Consider the following 12,016-nt stretch of genomic DNA (forward strand, 5'->3'; position numbering starts at 1 on the left):
CAATCAGATTGGCAGCAGATATCCCCACAAAATGCAATCAAATTGGCGGCAGATATCCCCACAAAATGCAATCAAATTGGCGGCAGATTTCCCCACAAAATGCAATCAGTTTGGCGGCAGATATCCCCACAAAATGCAATCAAATTGGCGGCAGATATCCTTACAAAATGCAATCAGATTGGCGGCAGATATCCCCACAAAATGCAATCAGTTTGGTGGCAGATTTCCCCACAAAATGCAATCAGATTGGCGGCAGATATCCCCACAAGGATTTGCAGCCAGCGGCAGCAGCGGGAATCACTCACCGGGATCGATAGCTCTGCGTGCCGCTGCTGGTCTGGTCTCCTCCTGCACTGCACTGTCCAATCACGCTCTCACAGGAAGTACTGTGAGAGTGTGATTGGACAGTGTCAGTGCAGGAGACCAGACCAGCGGCACACAGAGACCAACCAACAACCCACCGTCCCTGGTCTGGTGGTGATCCCTCCCTCTCTCTCTCCCCCAGTCTCCTCCACTCTCCTGGCTGGGCTGAGTGAGTCTCTCCTGTCTCATCTCCTCCCTGGCCATCCCCCCCAACACTACACATGCACACAAAGAGCCCACCGTGTGTGCAGGGCAGCTGAGCCTGACTGGCAGCGTGGCAGGTCCCGGCAGGCAGCGGTGGGCATCAGTGTGGCTGCGGCGAGTGGCTGCCTCTCCCTCAGGCCCAGAGTGTCCAGGCGTTCCCCCTGCGGGCTGCGGCGTCTCCAGCCAGGCCTCTGTCAGTCTGTCTGGCGCCAGGCGGCGTGTAGTGATGGTGCGGACGGAGGCGGAGCTTGTCATCAGAAGAAGGCTGATGCCTGGAGGCCCCAGGCTCAGGCCTGGCTGGTGGTGGTCTGGAGGCCCCAGGCTCAGGCCTGGCTGGTGGTGGTCTGGAGGCCCCAGGCTCAGGCCTGGCTGGAGATGGTGGGCTGGGGGCCAAGGGCCTCAGCAGTGGTTATAGGGACCTGGGTAAGAGAACGAGCAACCTGCTCACAGACATACTACATACATATTAGTACAACTTAGTACTAGTACCTAAAATGTCCAGATGGAACTGGCTCTGGCTGGTGGGCTGCCTGCCTGCACTACACCAATCATTACAAGACGGTGGTGGTGGTGGTGGGGTGGAGCTTCATTAGTTAGGATTAGGAACATGACTGTGCCCCCGGTGCCCAACTGCCCATATTTGTGCACACCAGACCTGAAATGTCACTCACCGTTAACCCACCACCACCCACCCAGGCACCCACAGACCATCTCTGTAACTGCACCTGGCCTGACTAGAGTCAGTCAGGCCACTCCACCCACCTCGATGCTCGGATCCTGATTGGAAATCCACTGTCCAGGGGTCCTGCCTGGGCTGTCCTACTCCCTCCAGTCGCTCGCTCCGTCCTCTCCTCCTCGGTTGCCTACACCTGCGGTGATACAAGTTGTGTCTTTCACTGTCTGTCAGTGCAATGCGTCACGTGCGCAGTAGTGAATGCACTGACAGACGTCTTACTGGGCCTGGCTGGCTGAAGTGGGCGGGCAGGCCGTGGCAGAACAGTGAGCAGCGTGTGGACGGACGTCACGTGTGACGTACCCATGCGGCTCCATGGCATGCACGGACATCCGTCTCCTCCTCCTTCAGACTGGTATGCGTGCGCCGCATTGATCATCGGCCGGCCGAGAGTGGGGGGAGGAGCTTTCAGGGGGGCTGCCAACATACTGGCTGGGGCTGGAGCCTGGGTAAGCCCCAGCGTGGCCTCCGGACCTTAACGTCACTGGTGCAGGCCCAGCCGCATGATGGATAGGAGAGGGGGGGCCCTGTGGTCATGTGACTGTGACGTCACATCTCTTAAAGGGGGCCCACCGAATTTTACGTCGGCAGTTCGGTGGGCCAGTCCGAGGCTGGGTGTGTCTTTAGCTGCAGTGGGAGTGCACTGGGCATCCCCATTGCAAAGCCTCCCCTTTCTGTTTGGATGCCGACACCATTGACAAGTGTAACCTTCTAAAAGAGACTAATGTACTGTGTAAATGTATTTGCATGTGTAAAGTAAACTTAGCATGTACGGCTAAAATTCACCTTGGAGATTAGCATTGTGGAACTAAAACGGCGCATCTAGATAGGCCTAGGCGGCCAGATAGTCGCATAGACTGGTTGCTAAGGCGACCGCATAACAGAGAGGGGAATGTTCTGGAAGCTCCGCACGAGCCAGAAGCAGAGTAGAGTGCAGGCATAAAGGGGCAGAGCGTGCAAGACACAGCCTGAGGGAACTGGTTTAAACCAGTTTCCCTCAGAGAGTGTCAGTCAGTCAGGCGGCAGTGAGCGAGAGAGCCGGAGGCCAGCAGAGGGGCCGCAGCAGCCACCCCATGAGTTCAGCGGGAACTCCTGGCGTCAGCAACCAGACCACCCAGGAGAGAGCGGGGGCCACTGAGATAGAGCGCAGCAGTGATCGGAAGCCACTTAAAGCGACAGCAGGCCAGAGCAGTGCGCATAAGAGGAGAGAGACCCGCTCAGCAGATGAGTATAGGCATTGAGCCAGCATCAAGCCACAGGTTGTGATCAGTTGGGGGCCAGGAATCAGTGGAGGTTGTCAAGGGAACAGAACTGTGATCAGCTATACTAAGTGTGAGAGAACTTTGTTACCAGAAAGTGAAAGGCCTCTGTCAGACCCCTCAGAGATACTGTATATAGCTCAGCTGCAAGCAGTGTTACTGACCCAGAGATATATGCCTGTCAGCCTGCTCAGTTCATAAGTCATCAGTTGATCAGTTCATCAGTTTATTCGTTCTTCAGTTGTCTACTAAAAGCCTGATGTGAGAAGTTAACCAAAGTGTTGTTTTGTGTTGCTGGAGTATACGACCTAAGAAAGAGAGAGAGAGCAAGAGCCGTGTAACTAAAGAGAACCTGTCAGTGAAACGTAACTAGATCTGTTAACCTGTCAGCAGTAAAGGAGAAGATTATATATAAGAGGGAATAAACCCACACTGTGCGCTGCTCAGTATTGTTCACAAGTTAGACTTTCTCAATCAATATGTCCAAATGGATTGGATCGCACCTGTTATATAAGTGTGTGTACCACTTTAAGTAAAAATAAAACAGAATACAGGGCGCACAACAAAAATCAGGTATAGATGAGGCACATAGTTGCAGTATTCACAATATTCCAACTTTGCATCTAGCACAAGGTCCCTCCAACTTTACATAAACATTAGCCAGCAAATGTCCACACAAACTCCCTTTAATCGTCCTTCACTGTGCTGATAAAAAAATTTTTATAAAAATTCTCTTATTAAAAAAAAGAGTTAACACACAAACGGCCCCTAAAAAGGAGCAAGAACACAAACAAAAAGAACAGAAAACATAAAATTAACCTAGGTGGGTTACAATCCGGGTATCAATAATTCAATTGAAATTGACATACTATCAGTTGTGTGCAAATAAGTCATAGCGACAGAATATATAAGCCAGGAGAACATATGTAGGTAGCATAATGTACAAATTATAATCATATAGAGATCAAGACTAGAAACTCCTGTCATATTACAATTTGGGATATATAGGCACTTATTGAATAGTATCTTGAACTGAGCCAGTAATGTCTAGATTAGGTATAGTTGTATCTGAAGAATCAACCCATTTGGAGCAGATTTTTTCAAATTTATGGGGTTGGTGACTTGATTGGTAAGTCAGCTTATAAAGAGGTAAAGCTTGGTTCACCAATCTCTTCCAATCATGGAGGTTTGGTACCGCGTTTTGCTTCCATTGTAGGACCAGAGATTTCCTGACATAAAATAGTAGAATCTGAAGGAGTGCCATTTCCCGTCGACTACATGGAATGTCTTGTAATATTCCCAGCATACAGGATTTAAAATTAAAAACTTCAGGCAAATCTAAAATGTCTCTAAGAAAATGAGTCACCGATTTCCAGTAATTATTCACCTGGGGGCAGAACCATACACAGCGAAGAAAGTCCGCTTGTTCTTGACAGGGGCGTAGCTAGGGGTGGGCGGGGTAGGACATGTGCCCCCGGGCGCTGACTCACTAAGGGCGCCCAGCCGCACTTATTTTTTGTGTAAATCTCCTCTCTGTGCCAGAGTCTTCTGCTGCTGCTGCCTTGCTCGGGGCTTTTCCTGTGAGACGTCACAAGCCGGATGGTGAGTAAGGAGGAGCGCCGGAGGCAGGCAGGGAAGTGGAGTGCAACTGTGGAGAGGGGGGCGGAGACGGATGAGTAGAGTGAGCGGAGCCAGCATCCAGCTAAGCCCAATTTGTCTCTGCACTGGCTGGGACCTACCTCCTGGCTCCTGCAATCTACATTATGTGGCTGCTGTGGAAGAGGTTCTGCCCCCTGCAGAGCGAACCACCAATGAGGAGAGAGTAGCGGCGGTGCCAGCTCACGTCATTAAGTGCTGTGCACCCACGTGCAGGATGCTGTCACTGAAGCCCCGGGATGTTTGAGTGCTGGAGGTCTGGCTGATTGGACTGTGCTGCTTGGTATAGCCGTGTGCGGCATCCACATGGACCAGAAGGAGCCATGTATGGTGCCCAGATGGAGCCACGTGTGGTCACATGGATCGGAGGGAGCCCTGGATGCTGTTGTATGGAGCAGAGGGAGCCGCGCACTGGAGACCAGTTGAAGCCGGGTGAAGAGGGAGAGACAAGAGGAGCTGACTTTTTGGAAAGTGCTGTGCACATGCTGGATGCAGCATCTGTAACCCCGTAAGTGTGTTGAGGGAGGCCCGGCTGACTGGAGCAAGGATGGACATGTGTGAAGTGCTGGACAGACTGCTGCTGCTGGGGCTGGCTGTGTGTAGTAGTGAAAAAGCAGAGACCAGCGGATGGACTTAGCCAGGGGCTGAAGGAGCGTAAGTGAAGTCTCCACTGTACTGTACTGTATCTTAAGTGGGGCAGCAGTTATGGAAGCGTAGATTATTGTTACTGGGGGGGTGGGAGAGGAGAATTACTGTTACTGGGAGGGTTATTGTTACTGAGGGGGTTGAGGAGATTGCTGGGGGTGGAATTACTGTTACTGGAGGGTTACTGTTACTGAGGGGGTGGAGGAGATTACTGGGTGTGGAATTACTGTTTCTGGGAGGGAGTCATGGTCCATAAAATAGGGTACTTGTGTGGTAAAATGCTAAATGCTTGAAGAAGCCTGCAGAGTCAGGGACAGGGTCAGGCAGTCAGGGATGGAATCACAGAATGTATGTATGTCATACATACATACTGTACATACATTCCCTTTTGCTGACTGATTGACCCTGTCCCTGACCCTTTAGGCTTAAAGCTTTTAGCATTTTATCACACATTCATCCAGCCATTATCACAGTATCTGGGGGAAGAAAAGATAGAAGCCAAGCTCCTGCTAGCCCAGCCCACCCAACCCAGATCTAGGCAGTACTATCCAGTTTCAGGCAGCGCACATGTAGCAGTAGGCTGCAACCTGGCTGGCTGTTTTCTGTAAGTTTTCTGTCTGCCTACTGGCTGCTGCGACCCCTCACTCCCAGACATACCAGCCTCCCCAGGTACCCACCCCCATTCACTGCTGACCATGGTCTCCAGCCCACTAGGGTCCAGCCCACTACACGCCTGCCTGGTGGTGCCCACCACACCACCAGGCAGGCCTGAGGCCTCTAGCCATAGAACCCACTGGGCCAGAGCCCAGCACACACCACCACTATGCCTGAGCCAGAGGCCTCCAGCCGCCAGACCTGACCCACCAGACTGTAGTCATGTCGCTGACTGTCCTTGGAGGAGCTCACAATCTAATCCCTATCCCTACCATGGTCATAGTCTAATGTCTTACCATATCATTATGTATTTATATAGCACTAACATCTTCTGCAGCAGCACTTTACAGAGTACATCTAATACTGCCATAGTCATAGTGTAATGTCCTACCATATTATTATGTATTTGTATAGCGGCACCGATGACCACGCTCACATTCTGAAGCGGGGCCACGCCCCATTTTTGCGCTTTGCCACCATGGGGGGGGGCATAAACTGTCTTTGTCCCCGGGCCCTGAAAGCTCTAGCTACGCCTCTGGTTCTTGACCACAGTTAAAGCAACAGCCATTATGTAAAGAACTCATTCTTTTTAAGCGGGCAGGGGATAGGTAGGTCTGATGGAACTATTTTAGATGAATGAATCTGTCATGTGAAGCAATAACTGATTTATAGTAGCATTCTTCAAAATCCACCCAGTCCTCCCTATTGAAAGTGGTCTCTGTGTCCAGCCATCGCCTCCTTACAGCCAGAATTTTGGGGGCATAATGGTATGTCAGTACAAAGCTGTAGTACCTGGAGATCTGCTTAGTTCTGTCTTTTTATAAAAGTAAGCATTCCACTCCTGAAAGTGTTAAATCTATATTGTCTAGTCAGTGGCGTAGCTACAAACCTCTGGGCCCCGATGCGGAATCTGGATGTGGGCCCCCCCCCCCCACGGCAACAACAGCCCCCCTCCCCCGGCAACACCCGACGCACACACATATCCGAATCCCTATAGCCAGCTATAGGTCCCCCCAGTATAGGTAGCCAGGCATAGGTACGCCAGTATAGTTGCCCCCGGTATAGGTTAGCCAGGTAGGTGCCTCCAGCATAGGTAGCCAGTATAGTTGCCCCCAGTATAGGTTAGATAGGCAGGCGCCGCCAGTACAGGTTAGCTAGGTGGGTGCCTCTAATATAGGTAGCCAGAATAGTTGCCCCCAGCATAGGTTAGATAGGTAGGTGCCCCCAGTATAGGTTAGTTAGGTAGGTGCCTCCAATATAGGTAGCCAGTATAGTTGCCACCTGTATAGGCTAGCTAGGTGCCCCGAATACAGGTTAGACAATTAAGTGCCCCCAGGTTAGATAGGTAGGTGCCCCCCAGTATAGGTTAGATTAGGTAGCTGCCCCCCAGTATAGGTTAGATGAGGTAGGTGCCCCCCAGGATAGGTTAGGTAGCTGCCCCCCAGGATAGATTAGGTAGCTTTCCCCCAGGATAGGTTAGGTAGGTAGCTGGCCCCCCAGGATAGGTTAGGTAGGTAGCTGGCCCCCCCAGGATAGGTTAGGTAGGTAGCTGGCCCCCCAGGGTAGGTTAAGTAGGTAGCTGCCCCCCCAGGATAGGTTAGGTAGCTGCCCCCCAGGATAGGTTAGGTAGCTGCCCCCCCAGGATAGCTTAGGTAGGTAGCTGCCCCCCAGGATAGATTAGGTAGGTAGCTGGCCCCCCAGGATGGGTTAGGTAGGTAGCTGGCCCCCCAGGATAGGTTAGGTAGGTAGCTGGCCCCCCAGGATAGGTTAGGTAGGTAGCTGGCCCCCCAGGATAGGTTAGGTAGGTAGCTGGCCCCCCAGGATAGGTTAGGTAGGTAGCTGGCCCCCAGGATAGGTTAGAGTAGGTAGCTGCCCCCCCGGATAGGTTAGAGTAGGTAGCTGCCCCCCAGGATAGGTTAGGTAGGTAGCTGGCCCCCCAGGATAGGTTAGGTAGGTAGCTGGCCCCCCAGGATAGGTTAGGTAGGTAGCTGGCCCCCCAGGATAGGTTAGGTAGGTAGCTGGCCCCCCAGGATAGGTTAGGTAGGTAGCTGGCCCCCCAGGATAGGTTAGGTAGGTAGCTGGCCCCCCAGGATAGGTTAGGTAGGTAGCTGGCCCCCCAGGATAGGTTAGGTAGGTAGCTGGCCCCCCAGGATAGGTTAGGTAGGTAGCTGGCCCCCCAGGATAGGTTAGGTAGGTAGCTGGCCCCCCAGGATAGGTTAGAGTAGGTAGCTGCCCCCCCAGGATAGGTTAGGTAGGTAGCTGGCCCCCCAGGATAGGTTAGGTAGGTAGCTGGCCCCCCAGGATAGGTTAAGTAGGTAGCTGGCCCCCCAGGATAGGTTAGGTAGGTAGCTGGCCCCCCAGGATAGGTTAGGTAGGTAGCTGGCCCCCCAGGATAGGTTAGGTAGGTAGCTGGCCCCCCAGGATAGGTTAGGTAGGTAGCTGGCCCCCCAGGATAGGTTAGGTAGCTGGCCCCCCAGGATAGGTTAGGTAGGTAGCTGGCCCCCCAGGATAGGTTAGAGTAGGTAGCTGCCCCCCGGATAGGCACGGAAGCGCTGTAGGCGGAACTCACCTCCGTCCCTGCGCCGCTGGTCTCCTCCCGCTCTGTATAGATGTTGTTACACACTGCTTCCTGTTTAGCCGGAAGCAGTGTGTAACAGCAGATCTATGCAGAGCGGGAGGAGACCAGCGGCGCTTGGAACGCAGGCAGGTGAGTTCTGCCTACAGCGCTTCCGTGCGCTGCGCACTCTGCATCTGAGGGGGAGGGGGGGGCCCGGGGAGAGGTCGGACTGCCCTCCCCACGGCTGCAGCTCCCCCCTCCCAATAACGCACGCAGGGATCCCATCTCCGAGTCCAAACGGACATGGGCCCCCCGGGCCCCTCCCCCGCCTCTTCAGGAGCCGGGCCCGGTCGCCAAGGCGACCGTTGCGACCACAGGCCCTACGCCCCTGTGTCTAGTCCAATCTGGGCCTGTACAGCATGCCTAAGTTGAAAATATCTAAACAAAGCGTTTCTGGGTATACCAAATTCCCTACGAAATTGTGAGAAGTCTTTGAAACTACCATCAGAGAAAAGCTGATGCAGGTATTTAATATCATACTGTATCCAGAAGCGAGGATCAAGCACAGTGAGCAGTTCTGGGAGGTTTTGATTAAACCATAATGGTGAACTGAGAGAAACAGGCTTTAGGGGCTCATTCAGGAGCTTACGAGTAGTTTTGTAAATTTTGATTGTATTCTGTATGAGTGTAGTGCCCCTGCCCTCGTTTGAAATTGAGTACCTATAGATGGCTCCACACAGAGACTCATAAGAGCTGGCTACGTCATCTTCAAGAACAAGCGAGGAGTCTCGTCTGTGGTCGCTGACCCAGTAGTTAATAGGTATTAGTTGTGCTGCCAGGTAATACAAGAAAAAATTGGGTACCGCAAGTCCATCCTGAGAAGTTGGTAGTTGTAGAGTGGACAAAGCAATTCTGGGGACAGAATTTGACCAAATAAAAGATACAACGAGCAAGTCAATGCATTTAAATACCGATCGTGGAATCGGGTCTGGAGCCATCTGCAGGAGATAGTTTAGGGGCTACAATTATTTTAATTATACAAACTCTGCCACACAAATTAAGAGACAGGGATATCCATTTTTTGAGTCGGACTTCGATAGAATCCAGGATTGGTTGAATATTAGACTCGAAGAACCCCTGGGGGAGCATTGGACTCATACCCCAAGGTACTTAAATTTGTCTGCAATCTGTACGTTAGAGCAAGGGGTGATTATATGCTGGTCAAAGGTATCCAGGGGGGAAAGAACTGATTTGGACCAGTTTATTGTCAATCCAGACATGGATCCAAATTTGTCATGAATATTTAGCACTGCATCTAGGGATGGTCCAGGATCTGCAAGGTACACCAGCATATCATCTGCTTATAAGGATATGCATTTTTCTATCTGATTGACCCGCAGACCCCGAATCCAGTGTGATAGCCGAATAGCCTGGGCCAGGGGCTCAACAGCAATGGCAAACAGCAGGGGCGAAAGCGAGCACCCCTACCGTGTGCCACGTTCAATGTTAAATCTATGAGATATTGTGGAATTAACCCTTATTTTGGCTTTTGGTGTGCCATACAGAATGCCGAACCACTTCCGGAAACCAGGGCCGAACCCAAACCTCTCCAGGACAGCCGTGAGATATGGCCATTCAACTTGAATCGAAAGCTTTATTAGCATCAAGCAATAGAATCACTCTAGTCCCAGCATTAGGATGGGGGTACTGAATATTTGTTAGACGTCTTCTAATATTTAGTCTGGTACACCTACCAGACATAAATACAGTCTGATCAGGATGAATAATAGTGTCTATATGCTTATTGAGTCTGTTCGCTAGGATTTTCGTGAAAATCTTGATATCTGTGTTCATTAAAGAAATCGGACGATATGCATCACAAGAGATTGGGTCCTTATCAGGTTTCAAAATAAGGGTTATCAGAGCCTCATTCATGGTCTCCGGAAGTGATCCAGCCTCAAACACATATTGAAATAATTTAGTAAGATGTGGGACAACTAATGTTTTATTTTTCATATACTATTCGGCTGGAATGCCGTCTGGTCCTGGTGCTTTGTTGGTTTTAAAGGAGGAAATAGCTAGAGTTATTTCATCAGAGGATATAGGGGAGTCTAATTCCAAACTAGCTTCCACCGATATAGATAGGAGGTCCAAGTCCCCCAGGAACTCTCTGAGTCCAAGATCTGCAACATCCAGCCTACAAGAATAGAGCGTGGAGTAGAATGTGGTAAATGTATTAGCAATCGTCTCAGAGGTAGTACATAGTTTCCCAGTGTCATCTATAATGCTAGGGATTGCATTTGCCAGTAATTCTGTATCAGATTTAAGTAAATATGTCAAGAGTTTACTGCATTTATTGCCAAACTCAAAATATCGCTGCTTATGTATTAGGTCCGTTTTGTCCTGTCTAATAGTTTCAGTTCCAATTTTCTACGAGCTAGTTCCCATTGGGTGTAGTTTTCTCGAGTCGGGGTCTGTATTAACTGAATTTTAGCTAATCTGGACTCTTTTTCACAGTATTGGTGCGAGGCTACTTCATTTTGTCGGATTCTGGACATCGCAGCCCTGAATGAGCCCCTCAGAGCCACCTTACCAGCATCCCAACAAATCAGTGGACTAGCTGTGCCTACATTGGTGCGCCAGTAATGTGCCATCTCTGTTTGACATTCCCCAAGCACTTCCTCATCCTCCAGCCAGCATGGTCCCATTCTCCACAGGGATGGCGCTCTGCCCACTGGAAGGAACAGCTCAGATACCAAAGGAGAATGATCAGAAATACCGTGCGGCAAGTATGTAATTGATTCCACCAAAGTCAGGACATCCCTGGACCCCAAGCATATATCAAAACGTGACATAGTCTTATATGAGTCGGAGTAACAAGAAAATGTTCTGATAACTCTTTAAAACTTCCTCCATTATAAGTACTTGTACTATTAATGAAGGCTGTGAAGTACTTATAAAGAAGGAAGTTTTAAAGAGTTATCAGCACAGTGAAGGACAATTAAAGGGAGTTTGTGTGGACATTTGCTGGCTAATGTTCATGCAAAGTTGGAGGGACATTGTACTAGATGCAAAGTTGTAATATTGTGAATACTGCGGCTATGTGCCTCATCAATACCTGATTTTTGTTGAGCTGTATGCTGTTTTATTTTTAAAGGAGAAAATTGGTGGTGGAACTACACTGTATCCTGTGTTACTAAGAGAACTACAGTGGAGAGTGGAGTGACATCTGCCAGAGATAAAGGGCTTGATTCACTAAACGGCTAAGTGTTAGTGCCGGTGTGAAAAGCCCTTTTTGGCCGCTAGTGTGCGCAGACCTACTTTGCGCGTGACCCCGTGCACTACGCGCGCAGCATGGGTGCGCCCATATTAGCGTGCGGTGCGATGATAATGTTGTACCCGCTGGCCCTTAAAAGTCGCACCCGATGCTACGAAAATGACGCATCGGGTGCCCCCGAAGTGGCGTATCATAGCACTGCTTAACGGGCACCCGATGCGTCATTTTCGTCATGCGACTTTAAGGGCCAGCAATGCGCACTATTATCTGCGCTGCGCGCGCAGTGAGCGGGATTATTTCAACTGTGTGGGCGCAAACCACCTAACGCCATGGTTTGAGCACACTAACACTTAGGGCACACTAACCGGCTTAGCACCGGTTAGTAAATCAAGCCCAAATAGTCAACAAAGTTGGAGATTCAAGTTGTGCAATACCAAAAATGTGAGCTTATTCAGCATAAATTTCAAACAGTATAACAAGTGAGAGATTGATGGTATAGCTGGGTGCATTGGTCAATTTGTTTGTTTTATTTGAGTTTCTTTTTATTTTCTCTAACCCCTTTTTGATTATTTGATTCTTCCTTTATTTTGTTTATTATTTTAGGAATCCCAATCCAAGCAAGTGGTGCCTAAGAGTACAGTGATTTGAGAGGTACAGTGAATAGAGCA

The sequence above is a fragment of the Hyperolius riggenbachi genome, chromosome 9 (genome assembly GCF_040937935.1).
Source record: "Hyperolius riggenbachi isolate aHypRig1 chromosome 9, aHypRig1.pri, whole genome shotgun sequence".
Classification (NCBI taxonomy): domain Eukaryota; kingdom Metazoa; phylum Chordata; class Amphibia; order Anura; family Hyperoliidae; genus Hyperolius; species Hyperolius riggenbachi.